The 21,505-nt window shown below is 58.8% G+C and overlaps 1 protein-coding gene and 1 long non-coding RNA gene across 7 annotated transcripts in view; one reads left to right on the top strand and one right to left on the bottom strand.

Moving 5' to 3' along the window:
* Positions 1-5,496: 5,496 nt before the first annotated feature.
* LOC131274282 (uncharacterized) lies at positions 5,497-16,397 on the bottom strand. 3 transcript variants are annotated; one of them, XR_009181486.2, is made up of 3 exons: positions 15,992-16,397; positions 11,472-11,741; positions 5,497-9,142 (listed from the first exon to the last, which is right to left on the bottom strand). It is a non-coding gene; the product is annotated as an uncharacterized lncRNA (long non-coding RNA). The 3 variants fall into 3 exon arrangements; XR_009181485.2 differs by lacking the exon at positions 11,472-11,741; XR_009181484.2 differs by lacking the exon at positions 15,992-16,397 and having other exon boundaries at positions 11,472-12,997.
* Positions 16,398-16,530: 133 nt separating this feature from the next.
* ZC3H18 (zinc finger CCCH-type containing 18) overlaps positions 16,531-21,505 on the top strand; it is a 42,150-nt gene continuing 37,175 nt past the window's right edge. For 3 of the 4 annotated variants that reach the window (XM_058279590.2, XM_058279589.2, XM_004450945.4), the window contains exon 1: positions 16,588-16,761. The gene's annotated coding sequence lies outside the window, so the exon portion shown is untranslated. Of the gene's footprint in view, positions 16,762-21,505 lie in introns of all 4 variants that reach the window. The other variant, XM_004450946.4, reaches the window with a different exon arrangement.

Genomic DNA, 21,505 nt, shown 5'->3' with positions numbered 1-21,505 from the left:
CCTCCCCGCCTGTGTTCTTCGCTTGCCCGGGGCAGACAGGCTAGGTGGGGGCCAGCCGGCGAGAGCACCGCCCTTTCTGGGTTGGGGTAGGGAGAGCTAACAGGCCTCTCAGACGGAGGCTTTGCTCATTTGCATTGCTCTGCATAAATTTGCACGGAGGGTCCAAGTGACGTCTCCAAGTCTGGACAACCCTCCCCCCCAGTGAATGCAGATTGCTGTGAAAATCCACACACTGTTCTTTTAAAGTTTAAACCCTGTATGTAAATCGTCACTTGTTTCTTAGTCGCTGGGGAGCGTCAGTGTGGCCTGATGGTCACCAGATGCTCAGAGCGGGGCCCCAGCCCTAAGTAGGAGGTGGGGCGTCGAGGCACCAAGGCCTCATGCCCCCCGAAGTCATTTCTGAGCAGTAAGGCACCCGCTGGGTTGAGGGGGGCGGCAGAGAAAAGGGGCTGAAGGCAGGCCCCGCCCCCACCGCGCACCAGGTGGGCCTCGGCTCCTGCGACTAAAACGGGGCGGGTGGGGCGGGCTCGGCTCAGGAGTCCCCCGGGCTGGTGGGGGTCTCTCCAGAAACTGAGCTTCCTTTGGAGCTCCGCAGTCGGGTCCCTGTTGACGGAGCCCCCGCCCTAAAGGGGCAGCTTGGACGTCGCTGGCCCCGTCCACGACCTGCAGGACCCTGCCCAGCACGGGCCCCTCTGCCCCCCCACCCGCAGCCACACCGCCCCTCCCAGGTCCTGCTCGGCCCTCTGTGGCCTGGTGGCCTCTTCTGCCACCTCTGCCCCCACCGCCAGGCCCCCTCAAGGCACCTCCCGCACATCCTTCCCAGGCCTGCAGTGACCGAGGCCGAGACGACAGCACCACCTACGCCCCACGCACCCTCCCTGCTCCTCGCCCTTGCCCGTGCCCATCGCCCTTTCCGGGGCCTGAGCCTGCGTCCTCTCCACCCCCCCAGACGCCCTGGCTCCTGTGCCTCACCTACCCACGAGAGCCCGGGGCACCCCGCGCTGCCCACCACGGCCCTCTCCACCCCGTGCCCACGGGCCAGGCCACCCACCTGAGCCCCCGGGCTGCCTGGAGGGACGGGCTCCCAAGCAGAAGCCCCTGGGGCGGGCAGGTGGGCTGGGGGCGCTGCAGGGAGCGCCTCTTTTCGGGCCCCAGAGAAGCGTAGGCTGCCCCTCCCCTGCTGCTCTTGGGCTCTGGGGACCCCTCGCGGCACCTGAGACCCCACGCCGGGGCCCTCCTCCACCCCTGCCTTTCTGGGCCCCACGGTCCCCCAAGCCGGAGTCGTGGAGATGGCTGAGAGGTGGCAGCGCTGACCTCAGGAGACACTTAGCTGGGGGGGAGCGGGACCACGGTAGGTAGAGCCTACCCCTGGGGGGATCCAGCTGGGAAGGGGCCGGCTGGGGGCGGGGCAGCTGGGGGGGGATCAAGCTGGGGGGGGGTCCGGCCAGGGGGGGCTGGCTGGGCCCACGGGGAGGACCACAGGAAGCCGCCAAGCGCGCCAGGCCTGGCGCTGCCCACATCCAGGGCCTCCTTACAGACCCGGCAGGGCTGCAGAGGTCAGCAGGAGGGGCCCAAGCGGGCCCGGGGGGCAGAGGGCCGTCCCATGAGATCCCCCAGGCGCCACCCTCACACCCAGAGGGGAGCAGGGCTGGCGAGGACCCTGCCCGCCCCCGCAGGCCCCTGCTCGGCCGCTGGGGCAAGGGGAGGCAAGCATTGGGCCTGAGCCCCCACCCCCCCAGCCTGGCTCGTGGACCCCTCATCCAGGCCGCTGTGGCGGGCCCATGGCCCGGGGCTGCTGGGGGCAGGAGCCTCTCCCTCCCACTGCGACCACCCGCGGATGCTCATCCCAGGCCCCACCCCGCAGGTGGCTTCAGGCTGGAGCCTGGACATCTGCATTCACACTCCCAGCAGCCCGCCGTGCTCCGCTGATTGCAGCCCCCGGCTCGGGGCCTCCCTCGGCCTCACGGGGCCTCTGCACCTTCCCAGGGCCCAGGGCTCTCAGTCCTCCAGCGAGAGGACCCAGACCCTCCCAGGCCCCGCCTCTGGCAGGTGGACACACAGGTGGTCTCACTCTCAGGACATGACCCGGTCCACCGGCTCCCAACCGCCAGCCAGGGCCCCGGGCCATCCTCGGGGGCCGCAGGCTGGGGCCACACCCTGGGCTGTCCCTGCTGTTCTGACGGCCCTGCAGTCTGCTGACCACACCTCTCGTCCCGGACGTTCGTAGGTGGGTTTCGCTGCAGTGCAGTCAGCGGGGAGCGGGCAGGCTCGGGGGCAGGTCCTGTCGTCGGGGGGGTGGGGGAAGCGAGAAAGGGGTGGTCTAGAAGACGGTGGAGGCCGAGAACGAGCTTGTGCGTGTCGAGCCGCTGGGGCAGGCAGGCCGGAAGCCGTGCCCGGGTGGCCCACGTGTTGGCAGAGGTGGGCGGTGAGGGCCGAGCCTGCTCGCATGGTTCTCCGTCAGCAGCCACCGAAGGCAGCGGGGAAAGCAGCCATCCCAGGCTCGCTCTCGCAGCTCTGGGGCAGGGGCACGGCCTCTCACTCTCCACGTGGCCTCCCCAGCAGAGCAGCGGCTCCCGGGGGCCAGGAGTGCAGGCTGGAAGCTTCCAGGCCTTCCTCAGGCTCAGCCAGGCCGGCGCGGCTCCCGGGGCCGCCTCAGGGAATGGCGCCCACAGCCCTCCTCCAGCGGGACGGCTTTGCCAGGACGCGGGCACCACCAGCTGGGCCGCGTCCACGGAGCCTGCTAACGTGGGGTTCTGCTGGCAGCTGCAGCGGAGGACAGCTGGGCCCGAGGACTGTCCAGGACTGTCGCCACGGGAAAAACACCTTCACGAAGGCTTTATTAAGGTGGCGAGTCAGGACTGAGCGGACATCCGTCCGTCCATCCGCCCGCCCATCTTTCCATCCACCCTTCTGTCCATCCATCCAGCCGTCCAGCCGTCCAGCTGGTCATCTGCCCATCTGCCCATCCGTCCAAGCCAACCTGGGCCAGTGCCTGGGGCAGCGGGAACAACAGAAGGGCCCAGCCGCGGGCGGCGGAGACAGGAGCCCTTTGCCCCAACTCCAGGGCCAGGAGAGCCTGGTCGGAGGGCCGAGCAGGGGCCACTCTGCGGCCGCGCTGGCGCTTTGTCCCTGATCCTTGGGGAAGGGAAAGAGCGGTTCTGTGCCACGGCTGAGGCGGCGGCGAGCTCAGGAGAGCCAGGAACCCCTGCAGCAGGGATCGGAGGCTGGAAAGAACGGGGGTGCACCCCTGACCCACAGGAGCCGGTCCCTCTGAGGCCCGAGCCCCCCGTCTTTCTAATTTACCACCCAGCGTCTGCAGGGAGGACAGTGATGGAATTGGGGTGCTGGTGTCCTCCTGCTGGGTGCACCCATGGCTGCCCCGGAGTGGGATCCAAACAGTGGGGAAACGAAGGGAAATGGGCCCCGTTAATTGTTGCTCCTAAGATGAGCTTCTGGATGAAGCGAGAGACAGTGGTCGTGTTCACATCTGCACACGTTTGCCGATGTGTGTGTTGTGTGTGGAACGTGTTGTGTCCGCACGTGTACATTTCCAGCACATGTCTGATGTGTCTACATGTGTGCCTGTCTGAACACGTATGCATTTGCTGGCATGTTTATTGTGCTTGCCTGTGTGTTTCTGCCCATTTCGTTGGCATGCATGTTGCATGTGCACCTGTCTGCACGTGTGTTGGCATACGTGTTGTGTTGTGCCTGCACGTGTGTGCATTTGCCGACATGTGTTGCATGTGTTCGTTGCACGTGCACATCTGTGTGTGCTGCTGGCACGTGTTGTGTGCATTGTACGTGCCTGCACGTGTGTGTGTTGGCACAGGTGTGTGCCCGCTTATGGCGTCTGATTGTCCCCATTGTTTGCCTTTGAACCGGCGAGGTCGGTGCGCCCTCTGGCGGCCATTTGAGAAACTAGCAGGGCCCCGTGGGCGCCTGCGCACCTCGGCGAGCGCCCAGCGTCCACCTGCTGCTGGGTCCCTTCCTCCACGGGACTTTCTGAAAGGCCCCTTCCAGGCAGTCACTGCACTGAACTGAGATGCGCAAAAGTTTTTAATTTTGATGAAGCTCGTCTCATCTATGTTTTCTTTTGTTGCCTGTACTTTGGAGTAAAATCTAAAAATCCATTGCTTACTACGAGGTCCTGAAGATATTTCCTTAAGTTTTCTTGTAACAATTTTATAGTACTAGCAACTAAATACAACAACAACAACAAAAAGGGCAGTGGTGGAGTAACTGAGGAACAAAAGCATACAAGGCATACAAAAAACAAATGGCTAACTGGGAGAAATCAAACCTTCCCTCTCGTTTTACCTTAAATGTCAATGGATTAAACTTCCCTATTAAAAGGCAGCGATTGGCAGACTGGATGAAAAAGCATGAGCTATCTATATGCTGTCTACAAGAGACTCACTTTAGGTACAAAGATACAAACAGGTTGAAAATAAAAGGGTGGAAAAATGTATTCCACACAAACGGTTAACAAAAGAGAGCAGAGTGGCTATGTTATTGTCAGACAAAACAGACTTTAAGTCAAAAACGGTTACGAGACAAAGATATTATATATTAATAAAAAGCTCAATCCAGCGAGAAGATATAACAATTTTAAACATATATGCCTCTGACAGCAGAGTCCCAAAATATATGATGCCAAAACTGACAGAATTAAAGGAAGAAATAGTGCTACAATAATAGTTGGAGACATCAATACACGACTTTCATCACTGATGGAACATCTAACAGAAGAGCACGAGGGAAACGAGGCGGTGAACAGCCCTGTGCACCAGCCAGGCCGAGGGGACGTCCACAGGGGCCCACCGCCCCTTCTGCTTTTGTTTTTATGGGGTAAGGAGCCAATGCAATGGCTGGTCTTTATTCAAATGAAAACTTTACAACGCGCTTTGAGTGAGCTGGTCAGGGGCTCACGTGTGGCTCAGCATCTTCCAGGTTAAAACGTATGTTAGGCCACAACTCAAATCTTAGTAAGGTGTAAAATATTGAAATCATACAAAGTACCTTCTCATGCCACAATGGAACAAAGGTAGAAATTAATATCAAAGAGAAAACTGGAAAATTCACAAATCTGTGGAAATTAAACAACACAAACAACCAATGCATCACAGAGGAAATTAGGAAATCTCTCGAGGCAAACAAAAACAAAAACACAACTGTACAGGAAACTTACAGTACCCAGTGAAAGCAATGCTCAGAGGGAAATTTATAGCTCTAAATATTTACATTTAAAAAGAAGAAAGATCACAACTTGATAATCTAACGTCACTCCTAAAAAAAAAAGCAGAACAAGAAGAGCAAGCTAAAACCCAAAGTTAGTAGAGGGAAGGAAATAGTAAAGATTAGAGCACAGATAAGTGCAATAGAGAATAGAAAAACAGAGAAACAAAAAACTTAAAGTTGGTTTTTGAAAAGATCAATAAAATTGATAAATCTTTAGCTGGCTTAACAAAGACAATGAGAGAGAACACAAATAACTAAAATCAATAATGAGAATGGAGATTTTACTACCTACCTTACAGAAATTAAAAGGATTATAAGAGGGTACAATGAACAATTTTTTTAAGTTTATTTCTTTTTTCCCTTCCCCTCCCCCACCCTGCTGTTTTTCTGTGTCCATTGCTGTGTGAGCTTCTGTATCTAGTTCTCTTTTTGTCTTCTCTTTTTTTCTCCTCTAGGATTTACCAGGAATCGGACCTGGGGACCTCTGATGTGGAGAGAGGTTCCCTGTCATTTGTACCACCTCAGTTCCTGGTTTCCGCCGCGCTTCACCTTGACTCTCCCCTTCGTCTCTCTTTGGTGGCGTCATCTTGCTGCGTGACTTGCTTGCGCGGGCCCTAGCTTACCTCGGGGGCACTCGGCGCTCCGCGTGGGCACTGGCTCGCCGCGCAGGCACGCTTTCTCTTCTTTTTCACCAGGAGACCCCAGGGATCAAACCCGGGTCCTCCCATATGGTAGGCGGAGGCCTTATCACTTGAGCCACATCCGCTTCCCACAGTGAACAATTGTATGCCAACAAATTAGAAAACCCACATGAAATGGGCAAATTCCTAGAAATATGCAAATTACCTAATCTGATACAAGAAGAAATAGAAAATCTCAACAGACCTATAACAAGTAAAGAGATTAAATCAGTAATCAAAGAGCTCCCAACAAAGAAAAGTTCAGGGCCCTGTGGTTTCACTGCTGAATTCTATCAGACGTTTAAAGATTTAACACCAATCCTTCTCAACCTCTTCCAAAAAATAGAAGAGGAGGGATTATTTCGTAGCTCACTCTTGAAGCCAGCGTTACCCTGATAGCAAAGCCATAGAAAGACAGCACAAGAAAAGAAAATTACAAACCAATATCCCTTATGAATATCAATGCAAAAACCCTCAACAAAGTACTGGCAACCCAAACCCAATAGTACATTAAAAGGACTGCATGCCATGACCAAGCGGGATTTATTCCAGGAATGCAAGGGTGGTTCAACATAAGAAAATCAGTCCATATGAAATATCACATTAATAAAACGAAAGAAAAACACACAATCATCTCAACTGATGCAGAAAAGGCATGTGACAAAACCAGAGCCCTGACTTGATTGGTTTTTGTCCTTGCCCCAGGCTGTTGGGCAGACACAACGAGCAGGACCATGCCATGACGCACACCGACACTCACGCTCCTTAGCTACCGTCACTGCTGTAGTAAAGGGGTGTGTGCAGACGGCCGGGTTGGGGCGAGTTGAGGCAGAGACCACGTCGACCGCGTCGAGTGTTCCGAGGGGGCTTAGGGCAGGCGCTGGAGCTTAGCGACGCAGGGCGTGGGGACCGAGAGCGGGGCTGGAGTCCACGGCTGCTTTTCAGAAGGGGCCCCTCGGAGGCAGGTTTGTTGTTTTCAACAGCCTGAGTTCTTTGCCATCTTCCTCCCCTGGCATCCGACAGGCTGCGGCTGCTCCCACCCTAAAGCCTCCTCCCAGGCTCTGGGAAGACGTTCGCTGCCCTGAAGCCGCCGGCCTCGGGTCGGCCCGAGCCTCGTGGCTCCACGACGTGCCAAACGGCTCTGTGCCCTAAGCCTGGCGCGGCGTCAGCGCCCACACTGCCGGTCTGACAGGCAGGGGCTGCCCTGCTGGCCCGAGGGTGGACGGAGACCCCAGCCTCACCCCTCTTCTGCCCGCCTCGCCCTGGAGCCCGTGGCCCAGTGGGCAGCCGGCTGCGCCCAGGACCCGGCTGGGCTCACAGCCGCCAACGGCAGGCGCCCTCGAGCCCGCGGGCGCGGCTGGAGCGGGGCAGCCCCCGGGGGGCCGGCGGGAAGGAGGCCGCGGCTCGCCGGCCCCTCGGCCCCACCGTCGGCCTGGGCCAAGGGAGGTGGCCGGCAGGGAGGGGCCTACGGGACGAGGAGGACGAGGCCCCCTGCCCCGCTTCCCCCGCCCTGCTTCCCGGGGCGGAGAGACGAGGGAGGGAGTCCGCCGGGGGCGCCGCAAGCCTCAGCTGCGCAGCCCGCTGTTCCCGCAGGTGGGCTGCGTCCACCTCAGCGTCGGGAAAACCTGAGGCCCAAGAGGAGAGCCCCAGGGGAGGGACACGGCCTGACAACACGCGGCCACCACTGGCCTGCATGCTCCCCGCGTCCGGGTGACCCCAGGTGAGTGGAGGGGCGCGGCCGGGGTGCTGGCGCAGGCGGAGGGCATGTCGGGCCTCGGCCGGCCGGCTGGTCTCCCTCCCTCCCCTCCCTCGGGGCTCAGCAGGAGCTCCTGGAAAGCTCTTCCCTCGGTCCAGGCCCCTCAGCCCCCTCCGCCTCCCCAGGGGCCAGGAGAGTGTAACCCGCACCAAGACCCGAGCCGCGGGTGCGCCCCGAGCCGCGCGCTCTCCAGCAGGACGCGGCTGCGCTCCTCACCGGGTTTCGCCCCCAGGGGTGTGGGGCCCACGCGCCTTCCTTCGTGGTGAAGCTTCCGACGCACCTAGAGGCGCGGCCCTGCTGCCGCAGGCGGGCGTCCTGTGGCTTCCCTTCGCCCAGCGGGCGGTCGCCGTCCCATTCCATGTCTTTGCCGAGTCCGTTGGCACCAACAGGTGCCAGAGCGCAACGTCGACAGCGCCAGCCCCGGGGCGCCGGTCAGGGCTCCTCGCGGGCCTGTCGGTTTTCCAGCCACGGATTTTGAAGCTGTGACGCGAGGGGCACGGTGTCCGTCAGCTAAGGGGGGCTGAGGCAGACACCAGCGAGCTGCTGGCCTTTACGAGAGGGACTCACTTGGGTCAGAAGCCCACAGTTCCAAGGCTGTGGAGTCCAGCCCCAGCCAGCGGCCAGGCTGACAAGACGGCAGGAGTGGCCGTTCCACACTGTCTGTGAATTCCAAAAACAGATACTGGATAACGTCGGTAAACTGGTCTGTCCCCCTGGGCGTGTTAGGTCATATTGGATTCAGCGGTTTCACCTCTTAAAATAACGACTGAGGCTTCGACTGGGCCTCGTCAGCAGTCGCTGCAGCCCCACCCCTCGGGGGGCGACTCACAGAAAACGACCAGGCGCGGGCCGAGCGGAGCCGGGGAAGCAAGCACACGGGAGCCGCAGGGGAGCGGGGCAGGAGAGACCCGAGCCCTGGAGGCGAGACGAGCCGTCGGCCTGAGCGTCTACAGCCGGACTGTGGAGCGAGCAGGGCAGCTGAGCCCGGAGAGAGGCAAACCAGGAGGAGAGGACCCTGGAAGCAGAGCCCTCGCAGACGTCGGCAAACATCCTGCTGCGACACATGGAAATAGACTTGGCGAGGGAAGTAACTTACACTTACGGCCTGGTGTCTGTAAGCTCCCAGCCCAAACCAACAGCCTTCGTGAAAACCACCGGGGAGCGGATGTGGCTCAAGCCATACGGCCTCTGCCCACCATAAGGGAGGACCCGGGTTTGCTCCCTGGGGCCTCCTCATGAAAAAGAGAAAGCGTGCCTGCGTAGCAAGCCAGTGCCCGCATAGCGAGCCAGTGCCCGTGTGGCGAGCCGAGCCCCTGCACAGGTGAGTCACGCAGCAAGATGATGATGCAAGAAAAGAGGGACGAAGGGGACAGTCAAGGTGAAGCGCAGCAGAGAGCAGGAACTGAGGTGGCCCAAATGACCTCTCACCACATCTGAGGTCCCCAGGATTGAATCCGGATGAATCCTAGAGGAGAAAAAATGAGAAGAGAAAAAGAAACCTAGATACAGAATCTCACACAGCAACTGGACACAGCCAGCCGAAGCGCAGGGCGGGGGAGGGGACGTCCACCGGCTCCGGAGCTCTCCGTGGCCCCTGTGGCTGACCGCGCAGCGGCCCTCTCCACCTGGCGCCGCCCGTCTCCAGCACGGGGCTAGTTTCTCTCCGGGCCCACTCAGCTGCTCCGCTCTCGTCCACTGCGGACCACCAGGCGAGGGGCTCAGCCCCGGGGCCAGCGTCCACCACATCGGAGCTGGGTCTTGCGGGTCCCCAGACCGAGTGCGGGGTCCAACAGCCCTGGGAGGGGTCTCAACCTGAGCGTACCCACCAGGTCCGACCACAGCCCTGGACTGATTTTATCAAGCCAATGCGAAGCCTCGGGGTCCAACACGCTTCCAGGGGCTCCTGCCGGGGACCGGTCGGCTCCAAACTCGCTCTCTCTTTGGCGATTCATAAATCACCCGGGGCCGCCTGGGGCGCTGCCCGCTGGCTGGGTCGGGGCTACTGGCGGGTCAGCCCCTCCGCGCGGTGCCCTCCCGCCCCGGCGGTCCTCCTTGCTGTCGCCGGCTGTGCTGCTGCCCACCGGGTCCCGCCCATCTGGCGCACGCTCAATTCCGCGAGGTGCCCTCCCGCCGGCGTCTTTGAAGCGCGTCCTTGCAGACACCCAGGACGTGCCCGGCGCCCCGCAGCAAGTGGGCACCCGGGGACCAGCAGACAGGAGGGGCGTGGGACTGCGGAGCTGCACGCCAGGTGTAGCGTGACACACCATGTGGTCACAAAACTTTGAGTGTCCAGTACATCCGAGAAATGTAAAAAAAGGAGAAGGGCATGGGCTGGCCTGCTCCAGGCCCAGCGCGGCCCTGTCCCCAACACAGCCCTGTCCCCGCGCTGCCCTGTCCCCGCGTTGCCCGGCGCCCCCTGGGAAAAGGCCTGCCACGGGGCGGGAAGTGACAGGAACCCCTTCCCCGGGGCCCGGCGCTGCCCCTGCCTGCCCTCCAGCGATGTGGGAGAGGAGGCACCACCAGCGCAGACGGGCCTCGGGCTCCCCCGACGCGTCCCCTCACCGTCCCCACGTCCCCTCATGGTCCCCTCACGGTCCTTGCGTCCCCTCTCGCATCCCCTCACGGTCCCCGCGTCCCCTCACGCATCCCCTCACAGTCCCCACGTGCCCTCACCGTCCCCACGTCCCCTCACGGTCCCCACGTCCCCTCATGGTCCCCTCACAGTCCCCACGTGCCCTCACAGTCCTCACGTCCCCTCTTGGTCCCCTCACAGTCCCCACGTGCCCTCACCGTCCCCACGTCCCCTCATGGTCCCCTCACAGTCCCCACGTGCCCTCACAGTCCTCACGTTCCCTCTTGGTCCCCGCGTCCCCTCATGCATCCCCTCTCGGTCCCCTCACACGTCCCCTCATGGTCCCCGCGTCCCCACACGGTCCCCGCGTCCCCTCAGTCCCCACGTCCCCTCTCGCGTCCCCTCACGGTCCCCGCGTCCCCTCACGCGTCCCTCACGGTCCCCGCGTCCCCTCTCAGTCCCCACGTCCCCTCTCGCGTCCCCTCACGGTCCCCGCGTCCCCTCTCGTGTCCCCTTATGGTCCCCGCGTCCCCTCACACATCCCCTCATGCATCCCCTCTTGGTCCCCGCGTCCCCACACGGTCCCCGCGTCCCCTCTCAGTCCCCACGTCCCCTCTCGCGTCCCCTCACGGTCCCCGCGTCCCCTCACGCGTCCCCTCTCGGTCCCCGCGTCCCCTCTCGCATCCCCTCGCGGTGCCCGCGGCTCCTCTGGGGGGGCCCCGGTGGCCTCGCCCTGAAGGAGGCGGGCGGCAGCAGCACCTCCCGAGCGCCGCCCCGGGCCAGCCATTGGCGAGGGCGCACCCGGGCGGGGGCGCAACGGAGGGCGGGACCCAGGGGCACCCAGGCCTCGGAAGTGCCGAGTGGCCGGAGCGGGGGAGGCGAGGCTCCAGAAACCGGCCACAGCACGAAGCGGCTCCCACCCCAAGAGCTAAGGCACGTGGGGCGGGGACTCCCAGGGCCCAGGAGCCTGGACCTGGGGACGTGGCAGAGGATGGGCAGGAGAACGCAAGGCGGAGGGTTTCAGTAAGAGCCGGAGCTACAGCAACCACCAGGAGGCGAGAGGAGCATGGAGAAGCACCCAGCTCCCCCTTCTGCCCGCTCTCCTACATCCCGCCGGCACCCACCACTGGCCTGTCGGGAAGGGGGCCTGGAAAGGGGGTGGTGGGAGACCACCCACCTGGAGTAGAGCGGGCAGGGGAGGGCAGGCGCCCAAGGGACTCACCTCGACTCGCGAGCGCTCACGGAGTTCTCACGGTAACCTCTGAGGGGTGCTGTGGCCGCCCGTTCTAGAGACGCAGAAGCTGAGGCCACAGGAGAGCGCACGGCCGTCCAGTCCCCAGCGGCGGCGGCGCAGGAGCCGGACCCGGCGGTCGGGGGGCCCGACGTGGGGCGGCCACGGCCAGAGGCCCACGGCAGCTCTCGGCAGTCAGAGCGGCCTTGCCATCTTCTTTTTTTTCTTTCTTTTTAAAATATGTCATCTAAAAATCTAAGCCTTGTAACAAAAAAAAATCGGTTTCCCAAACTGCTGACACCCACGAGAGCAGGGGCGAACCTCAGAAGCATCGCGCTGCGGCAAGTAACGGGAGGCTAAGGCCGCGTCCTGGAAGGATGGCGCGCAGCCGCGGGCAGGAGGGGACGGGGCGGCCTGCGGTCAGGCTGGGCGGGCAGGGGGCCCGCGGGGCTCTCCATGAACCGCACGCCTGTGTCTCGACGGCGGCGGTGACCGCACAGCGTACGTGTTCGTGAAACTGCACGTAAAGGTGTGCGTCTGAGCAAACACACAGCACCCCTAGGAAGCGGACTCTAAAATCTGGTCGTGTCCACCGTTGCCCCCGTGTCCTAAGAGCAACCACATCCAGCTCATTTAACAGTCCCTTCTGGCATTTTCCCATCCCTGATAACATACGTGTCCTGTTACTTCCTGACTTTTTTAGCGCAGTTTGGGGGTGACAGAAGAACTGAGCATCCCGTCTGCCCCCTCCCCTCCCCCGGTTTCGCCTCCCGTGCGAGTGCGGTGGGTTTGTTACCAAGGACGAGCTGACGTGGAAATACCGTCCCTCAAGTCCGGTTCCCATCTGGGTCCCTGCCTCGTCTGTGCAGGTCCCTGAGTTTTAACACCTGCACTGTGTCACGTATCGTCACAGCATCAAGCAGATGGTTTCACTGCCCTCAAAGTCAGGTTAAAGATTATTTATTCACTTTCTGTTCTAGAAGAGGAGAATTTGGCTATCTCACACACCCGTATTTTCCTGGGCTGCCACCCCACCCCACCCCAAATAAAAGTACTTTTAAATTAAAACATCTTTCTAGTAAATACTTTAGAACACACAAAAAATAGGATGTATGGAATAATTTTTTTAAAAAAAGAACTCCAGCTTAAAAACAGAACATTCCAACGCCTGGAGCACCTGGGGGCTCCCCTCACCCACCCCCGAATCCCATCTTCTTGTTCCTAGAAATAACATCTGCCCTGGATTTTGGCCCATCCCTTGCATTCTTTAGTTTTACCACATCTGTATGTAGATGTAAACAAAACAGTGCTAGGTTTTCCTATTTTTTTTCTCATTGAGGTATAACTTACGTACTGTAAAGTGCTTGAATATTAAAGTACTCTGGGCAGCGAACTTGGCCCAGTGGTTAGGGCGTCCGTCTACCACATGGGAGGGTCCGCGGTTCAAACCCCGGGCCTCCCTGACCCGTGTGGAGCTGGCCCACACAGTGCCCTGTCACGCAGGGATGTCCCCCACATAGGGGATCCCCATGTGCAAGGAGTGAGCCCAGTAAGGAGAGCCGCCCAGCGCAAAAGAAAGTGAGGACCGAGAGGGGACCCGGGGACCGTGAAGGGACGCGAGAGGGGACATGGGGACTGAGAGGGGACGTGGAGACCAAGAGGGGATGTGAGGACTGTGAGGGGACGCGGGGACCGTGAAGGGACGCGAGAGGGGACGTGAGAGGGGACGCGTGAGGGGATGCGGGGACCAAGAGGGGACACGAGAGGGGACGTGAGAGGGGACGCGTGAGGGGACACACGGAGAGCTGACACAGCAAGATGACGCAACAGAAAGAGACACGGATTCCCGTGCCGCTGACAACAACAGAAGCAGACAAAGAAGACGATGCAGCACATAGACACAGAACAGACAACTGGAGTGGGGGCAGAAAGGGAGAGAAATAAATAAATAAACAAATAATCTTTTTTAAAAAAAAGTACTCTGAATTTTTTTTAAAGACTTATTTATTTTTATTTCTCTCCCCCCCCCATTGTCTGCTCTCTGTGTCCATTTGCTGTGGGTTCTTCTGTGTCCGCGTGGATTCTTGTCAACAGCACGGGAATCTGTGTTTCTTTTTCTTGCATCATCTTGCTGTGTCAGCTCTCCGTGTGTGTGCCACCATTCCTGGGCAGCCTGCATATCTTTCGCGCTGGGCGGCTCTCCTTATGGGGCGCCCTCCTTGCGCGTGGGGCTCCCCTACACAGGGGACACCCCTGCGTGGCAGGGCACTCCTTGCACGCATCAGCACTGCGCATGGGCCAGCTCCACGCGCATCAAGGAGGCCCGGGGTTTGAACCGCGGACCCCCCATGTGGTAGACGGGCGCCCTAACCGCTGGGCCACGCCCGCTTCCCCCACACCAGCACAGCCCCACAAGAAGAATGTTTTTTTGAATTTCAGTTGAAGCCCTTGCCCCCTGGTTAAGAACCCCTGCTCTAAGGAAATCCTCACTCGTGTCTCCCGGTGCCCACGGGCAGGAGACCCCCAGGGCAGTGCTTCTCACCTATGGGAGGGGGCGTCCGAATCTCCTGGAGGACCCATTAGGCCACGGCAGCTGGACCCCACTGCCAGAGCACCGTACCCCATCAGTCAAGGCAAGGCCCGGGAACACGCATTTCTAACAAACCCCCAGGTGAGGGGCTGCTGCTGGGCCGCCCCCTCTAAGAAGCCCTGCTCTGGGGCGCATGTCGGGGTGGCCTTGCTCAGACACAGGGGCCATCCTTTCTGTTCCTCAGCGGGCGCTGTTAAATTCGAGTCAGCGCTCACGGTCACCGCCACACAGACCCCTCTGCCAGCCCGGGATTTTACACGGTCTCGAATGTCCACGCAGGCTTGTCCTGCCTCCCCAGAAGACGCTCACTTGGGGCAGAAGCTGCCGTTAGCCCAAGGGCAGCTCAGGCTCTGAGGGGGCCCCCGGGTGACGAGGGCCACGGGGCAGCAGACGCCCGTGTTCTCTCCCGCGGCAGCAGTGCCCGCCCGGAGCCAGCCCTGCCCAGCACTCCCGGCTGGGGCGTCGCGGTCCGGCCACCTGGGCTGAAACGCCAGCTCCGTGACTCTCCGGCTTCAGTGTCCCAACTGGGAAATGGATGAGGCAGCGGAGAGCACTGGGCACGGGGTCCGTGTTGAAAGAGGTGCCCCACGAGTGAGAGCAGCAGTCCCCAAGCCCCCCCTGCTGTCAGCAAACCTCCGTGCCCATCGCCTGCTCAGCAGCTGTGGACAGTCCCATTTCACAGAGGAGGAAAACAGGGCTTTAGCGAGCGTTGCTTGCAGGAGCTCCCAAGTGGCGGTGCCGGCCCTGGCACCGGGTCCTCCAACCTGGAGCTCAGCGGGACAGTGTGGGATCTTGAGTCAGGAGCCCTGAGCCCACCCCAGCCATCTTTCCAACGCCCCCGCACACACCCTCAGGCTTGGCAACTCCACGCCTGTCCAGGCATTGCTGGGCGAAAGCTGCAGCCCTGCCCTCGGGGAGCTCACCGCCCAGCGGGGGAGAACGACGAGTAGCAGGACGCGACGGCTCCCCCTGGCTGCTGCCCTGATGGCCCTCGCAGGCCCTGGGGACCCACGCAGCCGGGGGTGGCTTCTGGGAGAAGGTCCGCCCAAGGTGAGACCTGGGGCGTTAGCCAAGGGAACGGAAAGGCTGACCAGGGCAGGAGCGGCACGTGCAGAGGCCCAGAGCCGAGAGGACAGCGCAAGGGCAAGGAAGGGGCACAATATGGCCGGAGAGTCAGGGCTGGCAAGCACAGGACGACGGGTGAGGCCGGGGGGTCTCCAGCCAGAGAGGGGTAATGGGAGCCGCGCCTGAGATTTAGCAAGGGGCTCTCTGGCTGCTCTCTGGGGAGGTAGGGGGCAGGGAATGGGGCATCAATCTTGGCAGAACTTGAGGCTGGCTGGAGCCTCACAAGGGCAGGCGGTAGAGAAAAGGGGATCATCCAAGACTCGGGGGCTTGGGAGACGATCGGGGACAGGACCCTGCTCACTCCTTCCCCCTCCCCTAGCCCCTCTGCCCGACCTCTCCTGCCCCTTCTCTTTCCTGCCCTCCCCTCCTTCCTCTCACCTGTTCTCCCTGTACCCACAGTGCTGGGCACCCATCACCGTCACCTCTAAAGGAAACCCAGTGCCGCCTGCAGGGGCTCCCCACTCCCTCCCCCAGCCCCCGACACCACTTCCCCACCTTCCACCCCTGGATTTGCCTGCTCTGGCGGGTCCACGGAAACGGAATCCGGCTCACGTGGCTTTACGTCCCGCTGCCTTCCCTCGGCATGCATGACGCTGTCAAGGTGCACCCACGCTGCAGGGCACCAGAGCTCCAGGGCCTCTGGCCGCCCAGCGGTGCCCACGGCAGGGGGGGGCCGTTTGCCCACCCTCTCAGGCCTGAGGCGCGCTGCAGGGCGCCCCTCTGCCCGCCTCCCTCCGGGCTGCTCTCCAGCCGGTGTTCTGCCTTCCCCTCCACACCTGCGCCGTCGACCCCGCACCTTGAAACTGCAGACGAGGCCCCCCTTCTGGAGGAAGTGCGCGGTGGGCAGGACACCCCCTCCTCAGGGTCGCCGTGTTCAGAGTAGGCAACGGAGGCTCAGGGGGCTCCTCCCGGCCCCGCGGCTGCCTCGGGGAGCCTCTGCTGCCTCGGGGTCCCCGCTGCTGCCTCGGGCCCCCTGCGGCCTCGGGGACCTCCCCGTGGTCGTGCCGGCGCCGCCCATCCCTGGGGTCGCAGAAGCAGTCTGCTCTCCGTGAGAACAGGTCAGCCCGCGCTCGGCTGCTTAGTTTTAAAGCTTTAAGCTCTGAAACGTAAACCCGACAGTCTCTAAGCGCAAGACTGAAGCTTCCCTCCCCGTGTGGGGACAGGACCCCCGCGGCCGAGCGCGCTCCCTCCGGTCATTCCCTCCGCGCAGGCGCAGTTAGGAAGCGCCGACGCACGCCGGGACTCAGAGACCCGCCCCCGGGAGGGCGTGGCCTGGCGCCGACGCCGGCGCCGTAGCGTGGGCGCGCGCCGGGCGGGGCCTGGGGGAGGCCGGAAGGAAGGCGGGTGGGAGGGGCGAGCGAGGGAAGCCCGCCTGCTCGCAGGACGGCAGTCGCGGCCTGATGACGTCGCACAATGGCCGGCCCCCGCGGGTAGTGGAGCCCGTTTGTTCCGCCCGCGTCGCGCCTGAAGCCGGAGCCTGTAAGGAGCAGAAGGGCCGAGGGACGTCTTCTCCGCGCAGCCCCGACTCCAGCGGAGCCGTGGCCCCCTCTCCGCCTTCGCGCTGAGGTAAGCTAGGGCCGGGCCGGCGCGGCGGGGGGAAAGAGGAGGCCGCTCTGGCGGCGGGCGGGCGGGGAGCGTGGCGGCGGCGGGAGCCGAGGCCCGGGAGCTTCCGCGCCGCCGCCTCCGTGGAGCGCTCCGGGCTGCGCCCTCCGGCCGTGGGAAGCCGCGGCTGAAGCATGGCCCTCGGGTGCCCCGGCGAGGGCGTCGCGGAGACAGGCACGATCCCGCGTTCTGTGCGCGGCGAGCCCGGCCCCGCGAGGGCCCTGGAACGCGCTCCGAGTCCCCGCGGTGGAGTTTGTGTTCCTGAAGCTGTCATTTCTCTTCCGGGCCATTCGCGTGGCACATTTTTGCCGCCCACGAAGCGGGCTTGAGGGGCACGCGGGTTTGCTCTCCGGAGTAGGCCGACCCAGAGTGTTGGCGGGCTCTTCGAGGAACTTTGAGCTCTTTGGAGCCGCTTGGAACTTGCTCCTTCACCTTCAAAATGTGCACAGGTTGGATGCTGTCCCGTCTCAGGAATACGTAACTTCCTTGGGTCTTTGATCAGGAGCCCAAAGGATGTTGGGTACCTGATGTAAAGTAACTAGCTGTGATGCTGGAGGAACCTTAGGCTTCAAGACTAACACAGTCTTGCTCCTGCTAAAACCTGTGTTTTCCCGAATACTTTATGGCATCCGAGTTTGCAGGGCAGAGTGGTTGATCATTTTAAATGAGCTTTGTTTTACAAACTCATTTGAAAGAGTAGGTCGGTCTTTGGATCCGGTTGAGGAAAACTGAAGAGGGTGTTTGACATCTGAAGTGACAATGGCTCTCATCATTTCTCCTTTGAGACCCGCCTCCGTCGTCTCACCTGTGGGTGGTCCTTTCCTGAGGCAGTGGTCCATATTCTCAGTGTGAGCCTGGACCTAGCCTGAGTCTCACCTCCGAGCCTTGGGAAGGTAAACTTTGCCTGATAATTTTACAGTCCATGCGTATGTGTAGAATCCAGCCCCTGGAACCGCTCAAAAGTGTCCCAGAGGTTGGAACTCCTCTCCAGTTTTAGTTGGGAATTGCTCGGGCATTCTAAGAAAGCTTGATGGAGTCATTCCAGAGAGCATACAGGTAAGCCGTGGCCTTGTTCCTATTTATAGAAGTTTTTTACTTTATCCCAGCTACAGGTCATCTCAAGGTATTTCCTTGCTGTTCTTCTGGTTGGTCAAGCTTAGTAAATTTGGAGCATGGTATCTGTCACCAACTCTAGAGGCATCCTTCCCTCAGATATTGTAAGCCCATCATGTTATGGATCAGAATTTTAACTAGGCATACCAGAACTTAGGCCCTTACATAGGGACTGTTCTGTTTAAAGTAGTTGTCCTAAAGGTTGTGTCACTGATGCTCCTTTGCCAAAAGCTTGTCAGTACTCCTGTTTTGGTAGTAAATAGGAAAGCCATATGAGAAAACCCATTTCATCCAGTGGTCACACTTATGTTTTGACCAAAATTGTCTTACCTGGCTTGGTCACTCACCAGACTGTTTCTCAGCATAGTCAACCTTGAGAGGAGGAAGATTTGCTGCCACTGAAGAGAACCAGAGGATGTTCTACAGATTCCAAAGTGTCCCTTAAAAGAGGAGTTCTCAAGATGTTCTGTGCTTTGGCAGCACCATTGGGTTCAGAGAGAGTGGCCTACCAGAGTGACAGTTGGGAAGGGAGACTGTGTCTGAGTTCTGGTATATTCTTTTTAAAATTAGGCAGTTATTTTAAATTTCTTGCTTGTATGCAACAGGTAGTTTCTCAAGTATCAATTTTCTTACCTATTCATATTAAGCACCATCTGCTGAATGTCATCACAGATGCCCTCTGATGGAAGGCACGCGTTATTCTCTGGGCAAGTTCATGTTCCTGTAGACCAGAGGACTAAAGACCTAGCTCTAAACCTTGTCTCACATCCACAGTGACAGGGCTAATATTGTAAGAAGACCAAATGAGCAAAAATTGTGAACGGGGAGTCAGTTAAGACTTGTCCAGAGACCATTTATTTCATTGCATATACTTGATAGGCCAAGTATCTACCTTCTAAGTACCCCATCGTGGCACCTACTTTCAGTTATTTGCCAACCTGAATTAAATCTCAAAGTGGATGAGGATACAACCCAGAGAGGGCCTGGCCTTCAAACCATCTTCTGATTCCCAGGGAGGTGCCTTCTCTCTGTGCCACGGCGTGACTCAGGCTGCTGCCAACCTATGGTAGAGCCATTGGTAGATATGGTAGGCAGGCTGCATGCCTTTCTCTAAGAGGTGTCTCACCAGTGAGTAACCTCAGATTCTAGAACCTCAGTAGGTTTTATAGGGAAAGGAAGACAATGCAACTCCTTTTCTCAGTAAACTTTGCAAGACCTTCCAATAGTTGAATTCACAACCCATTGTACCTGGTGCAACCCGTTTCTGCTTGCTGTCATGGTTAATAAATTGCACGTTTTTTCAGTCTCACAGGTGTCTCAGTTTAGACAATAAATTATGTGGTAGTTCTGCTACCAAGTGCCAGCCCCTTTGCCAGGCTCAGGGAACACAGAGGTGAGTCCTCGTCCTCCCGCTCAGGCACTTCGTACGAAAGGGAGGCTATCCCAACAGTCTTTGCAAACAAAGGGCTGGAATACTTTGTGGTGAGTCGGGCTCCCTAACGGAGTGGTAAAGTATATTTAGGGCAAGAATCTTAATCTGGAGGCCATGGGGGACTGTCCAGAGGATCTTGGACTCCCTAAAGCAAAAGATAAAATGTGTCACCCTTCATCAGAGACTCAAAGGGACCCACAACCCCTGATAACAGAGAACCAGCCACCTTTTCATAGCAGTGGGGGCACTTGGGGTTGTTTTGTTCTGGTGCTTTCTGGTGAGCACTGAGAGCTGCCTTAGGAAGTCAGGGGAAGTTAACTTTTCATCCTCGGAATGCCGAAGTAATTTCCACAAATTAAACTATAGGAGACTTGCACGCCCAGCGAGGATTTCCTGAAATTATTTTATGTGCCACAACAGACCAGCTCAGCCATCATTTCCTGTGGTCTCAGTGGATGCACCTTGTGCGGGTTTCTTTCATTGGAGTCATGTATGATTTAGGTGCCTGAGGTTCAAACTTCAGAGAAGTTTAAACCATAAATGTCGTCACAAGCTAACTCTCCATATGGCCACACTGTTTCTCAACTAGTAGTTTGTATAGAGCATGTGGTAAGTTTTCCATCTATATGAAAACATAGGCATCTGGTTCCAGAGGGGCTGAGATAGTAGAGATGGGGTAGCGCAAAACTTTAGAAGGGAGAAGTGAAAAACAGGGGCAAAATCTACTGCTTCAGTAGACAGCAACCCCAATTTATTATGCATGGATTGTGTTCCCAAAGCATAATAAAATCTGTATGGAACTTGGGTGCCATTTTCCTAAAAAAACAGTGGTTGAAAGTGGGGCACTGGTATGTGGGTAGGTGCAAAGGCTTATTTCGTCCATAGCAGCACGCTCACGCTTTAGAAGCAGATCTGAGTTTGCAGTCCCAGAATATCTACTTGACTAGCCGTGTGGCCTTAGTCTCATCTGTGAAATGGGAACGACACTTACTTGGAAGGTTGATGTGAGGATTAAAAATGAAGTTGATGTGAGGGATGTTAGTCAAGTGCCTGCCCATAGCCGTGGTGCTTGTTGATTTTCTTGCAGAAAGTGTTGTCCTATAGAGAGCCTTGCATTAAGTAGCTCCTCAGGTATTTGTCAAATGAAATGGAAGTGGATTACTCTGAGTGCTCCAGGAGGCTTGAGCTGGTTCTGACAGGAGCAGCAGAGAAGGGCTGCCTCTTCCCGCCGTCACGTGCCTCCGGTTTGAGCTTGGGTGGGTTGAGCACCAGGCACTGTCTGGCTGAGCTAAGGGCCCCCAGGACCTAGTGCAGCAGACACTGTCGGCCCACGCTCCAGGTGGAGAGCTGAGGTCAGAAGGCCAGGGCCCTGGCGCTGGGAAGCGGGGGAGTAGGGTAGCTGTGACTCTCTCCCATTCAGGAGGTAAACTTTCCACTGTCTTCTTGTCCACTGCATTTGTTCGGGTATTTTAATTTAGGCACTTGTTTTCTTTAATTTCTTACCCTCAGACTTAATTTCAAGTCTGTCAGGATATAAAAAGCAGTTTGGTTGGACCTCATCATGACTGTGGCCAAAGTTCAAGTCCACCTGCCCCTGGGCCCCAGGAAAGGACTGCTGTGCCCAGGACAGTCTGTGCTCAGCCTCACTCCCACCAGGTCGGCTGTTGCAGGGCCAGGGCCAGGCTAGAGCAGGTGTTTTCTGCAGAGCGTCAACTGAATGATTTTCAACTAGTTTGGGGGGACATTTATGTTTCCATGACTATTGTTTTAAGAGATAACTTTGTTTCCTGGGTTACAGTTAGACTGTAAAATATGAGAATCAAAATTTGTTAGTTTCCAGTAGGATTGTAAAAGACTAAGCAGTTCAGCATTTGCCAACTGCTTACTGGGTACCAAGCACCATGCTAGTACCAGGGAGATGAAAAAGACCCTACCCTTTTGTGGAGGTGTTTTTATGTACAGTGTAGCAAAAACTATATGATAAAGGCAGGTATACAATGTTAAGTGCCAAGGGAACTCTAACGTATTTGTTTTCTTTGTATTAATAATTAAGGATAGTGGAGAAAAGGCGCCAGTTTGCCACCAGCCCTGACTTTGGGTCAGTTGAAGGATGTGGCGGCCTTGGCATCCCGCCTCCTGGGCCTCCAGAGCCTCTTTTGTCCC

This window comes from Dasypus novemcinctus, chromosome 18 (genome assembly GCF_030445035.2).
Source record: "Dasypus novemcinctus isolate mDasNov1 chromosome 18, mDasNov1.1.hap2, whole genome shotgun sequence".
NCBI lineage: Eukaryota > Metazoa > Chordata > Mammalia > Cingulata > Dasypodidae > Dasypus > Dasypus novemcinctus.
The sequence above is the reverse complement of the archived record's forward strand: the minus strand, read 5'-3'. Positions and strand labels throughout refer to the sequence as shown.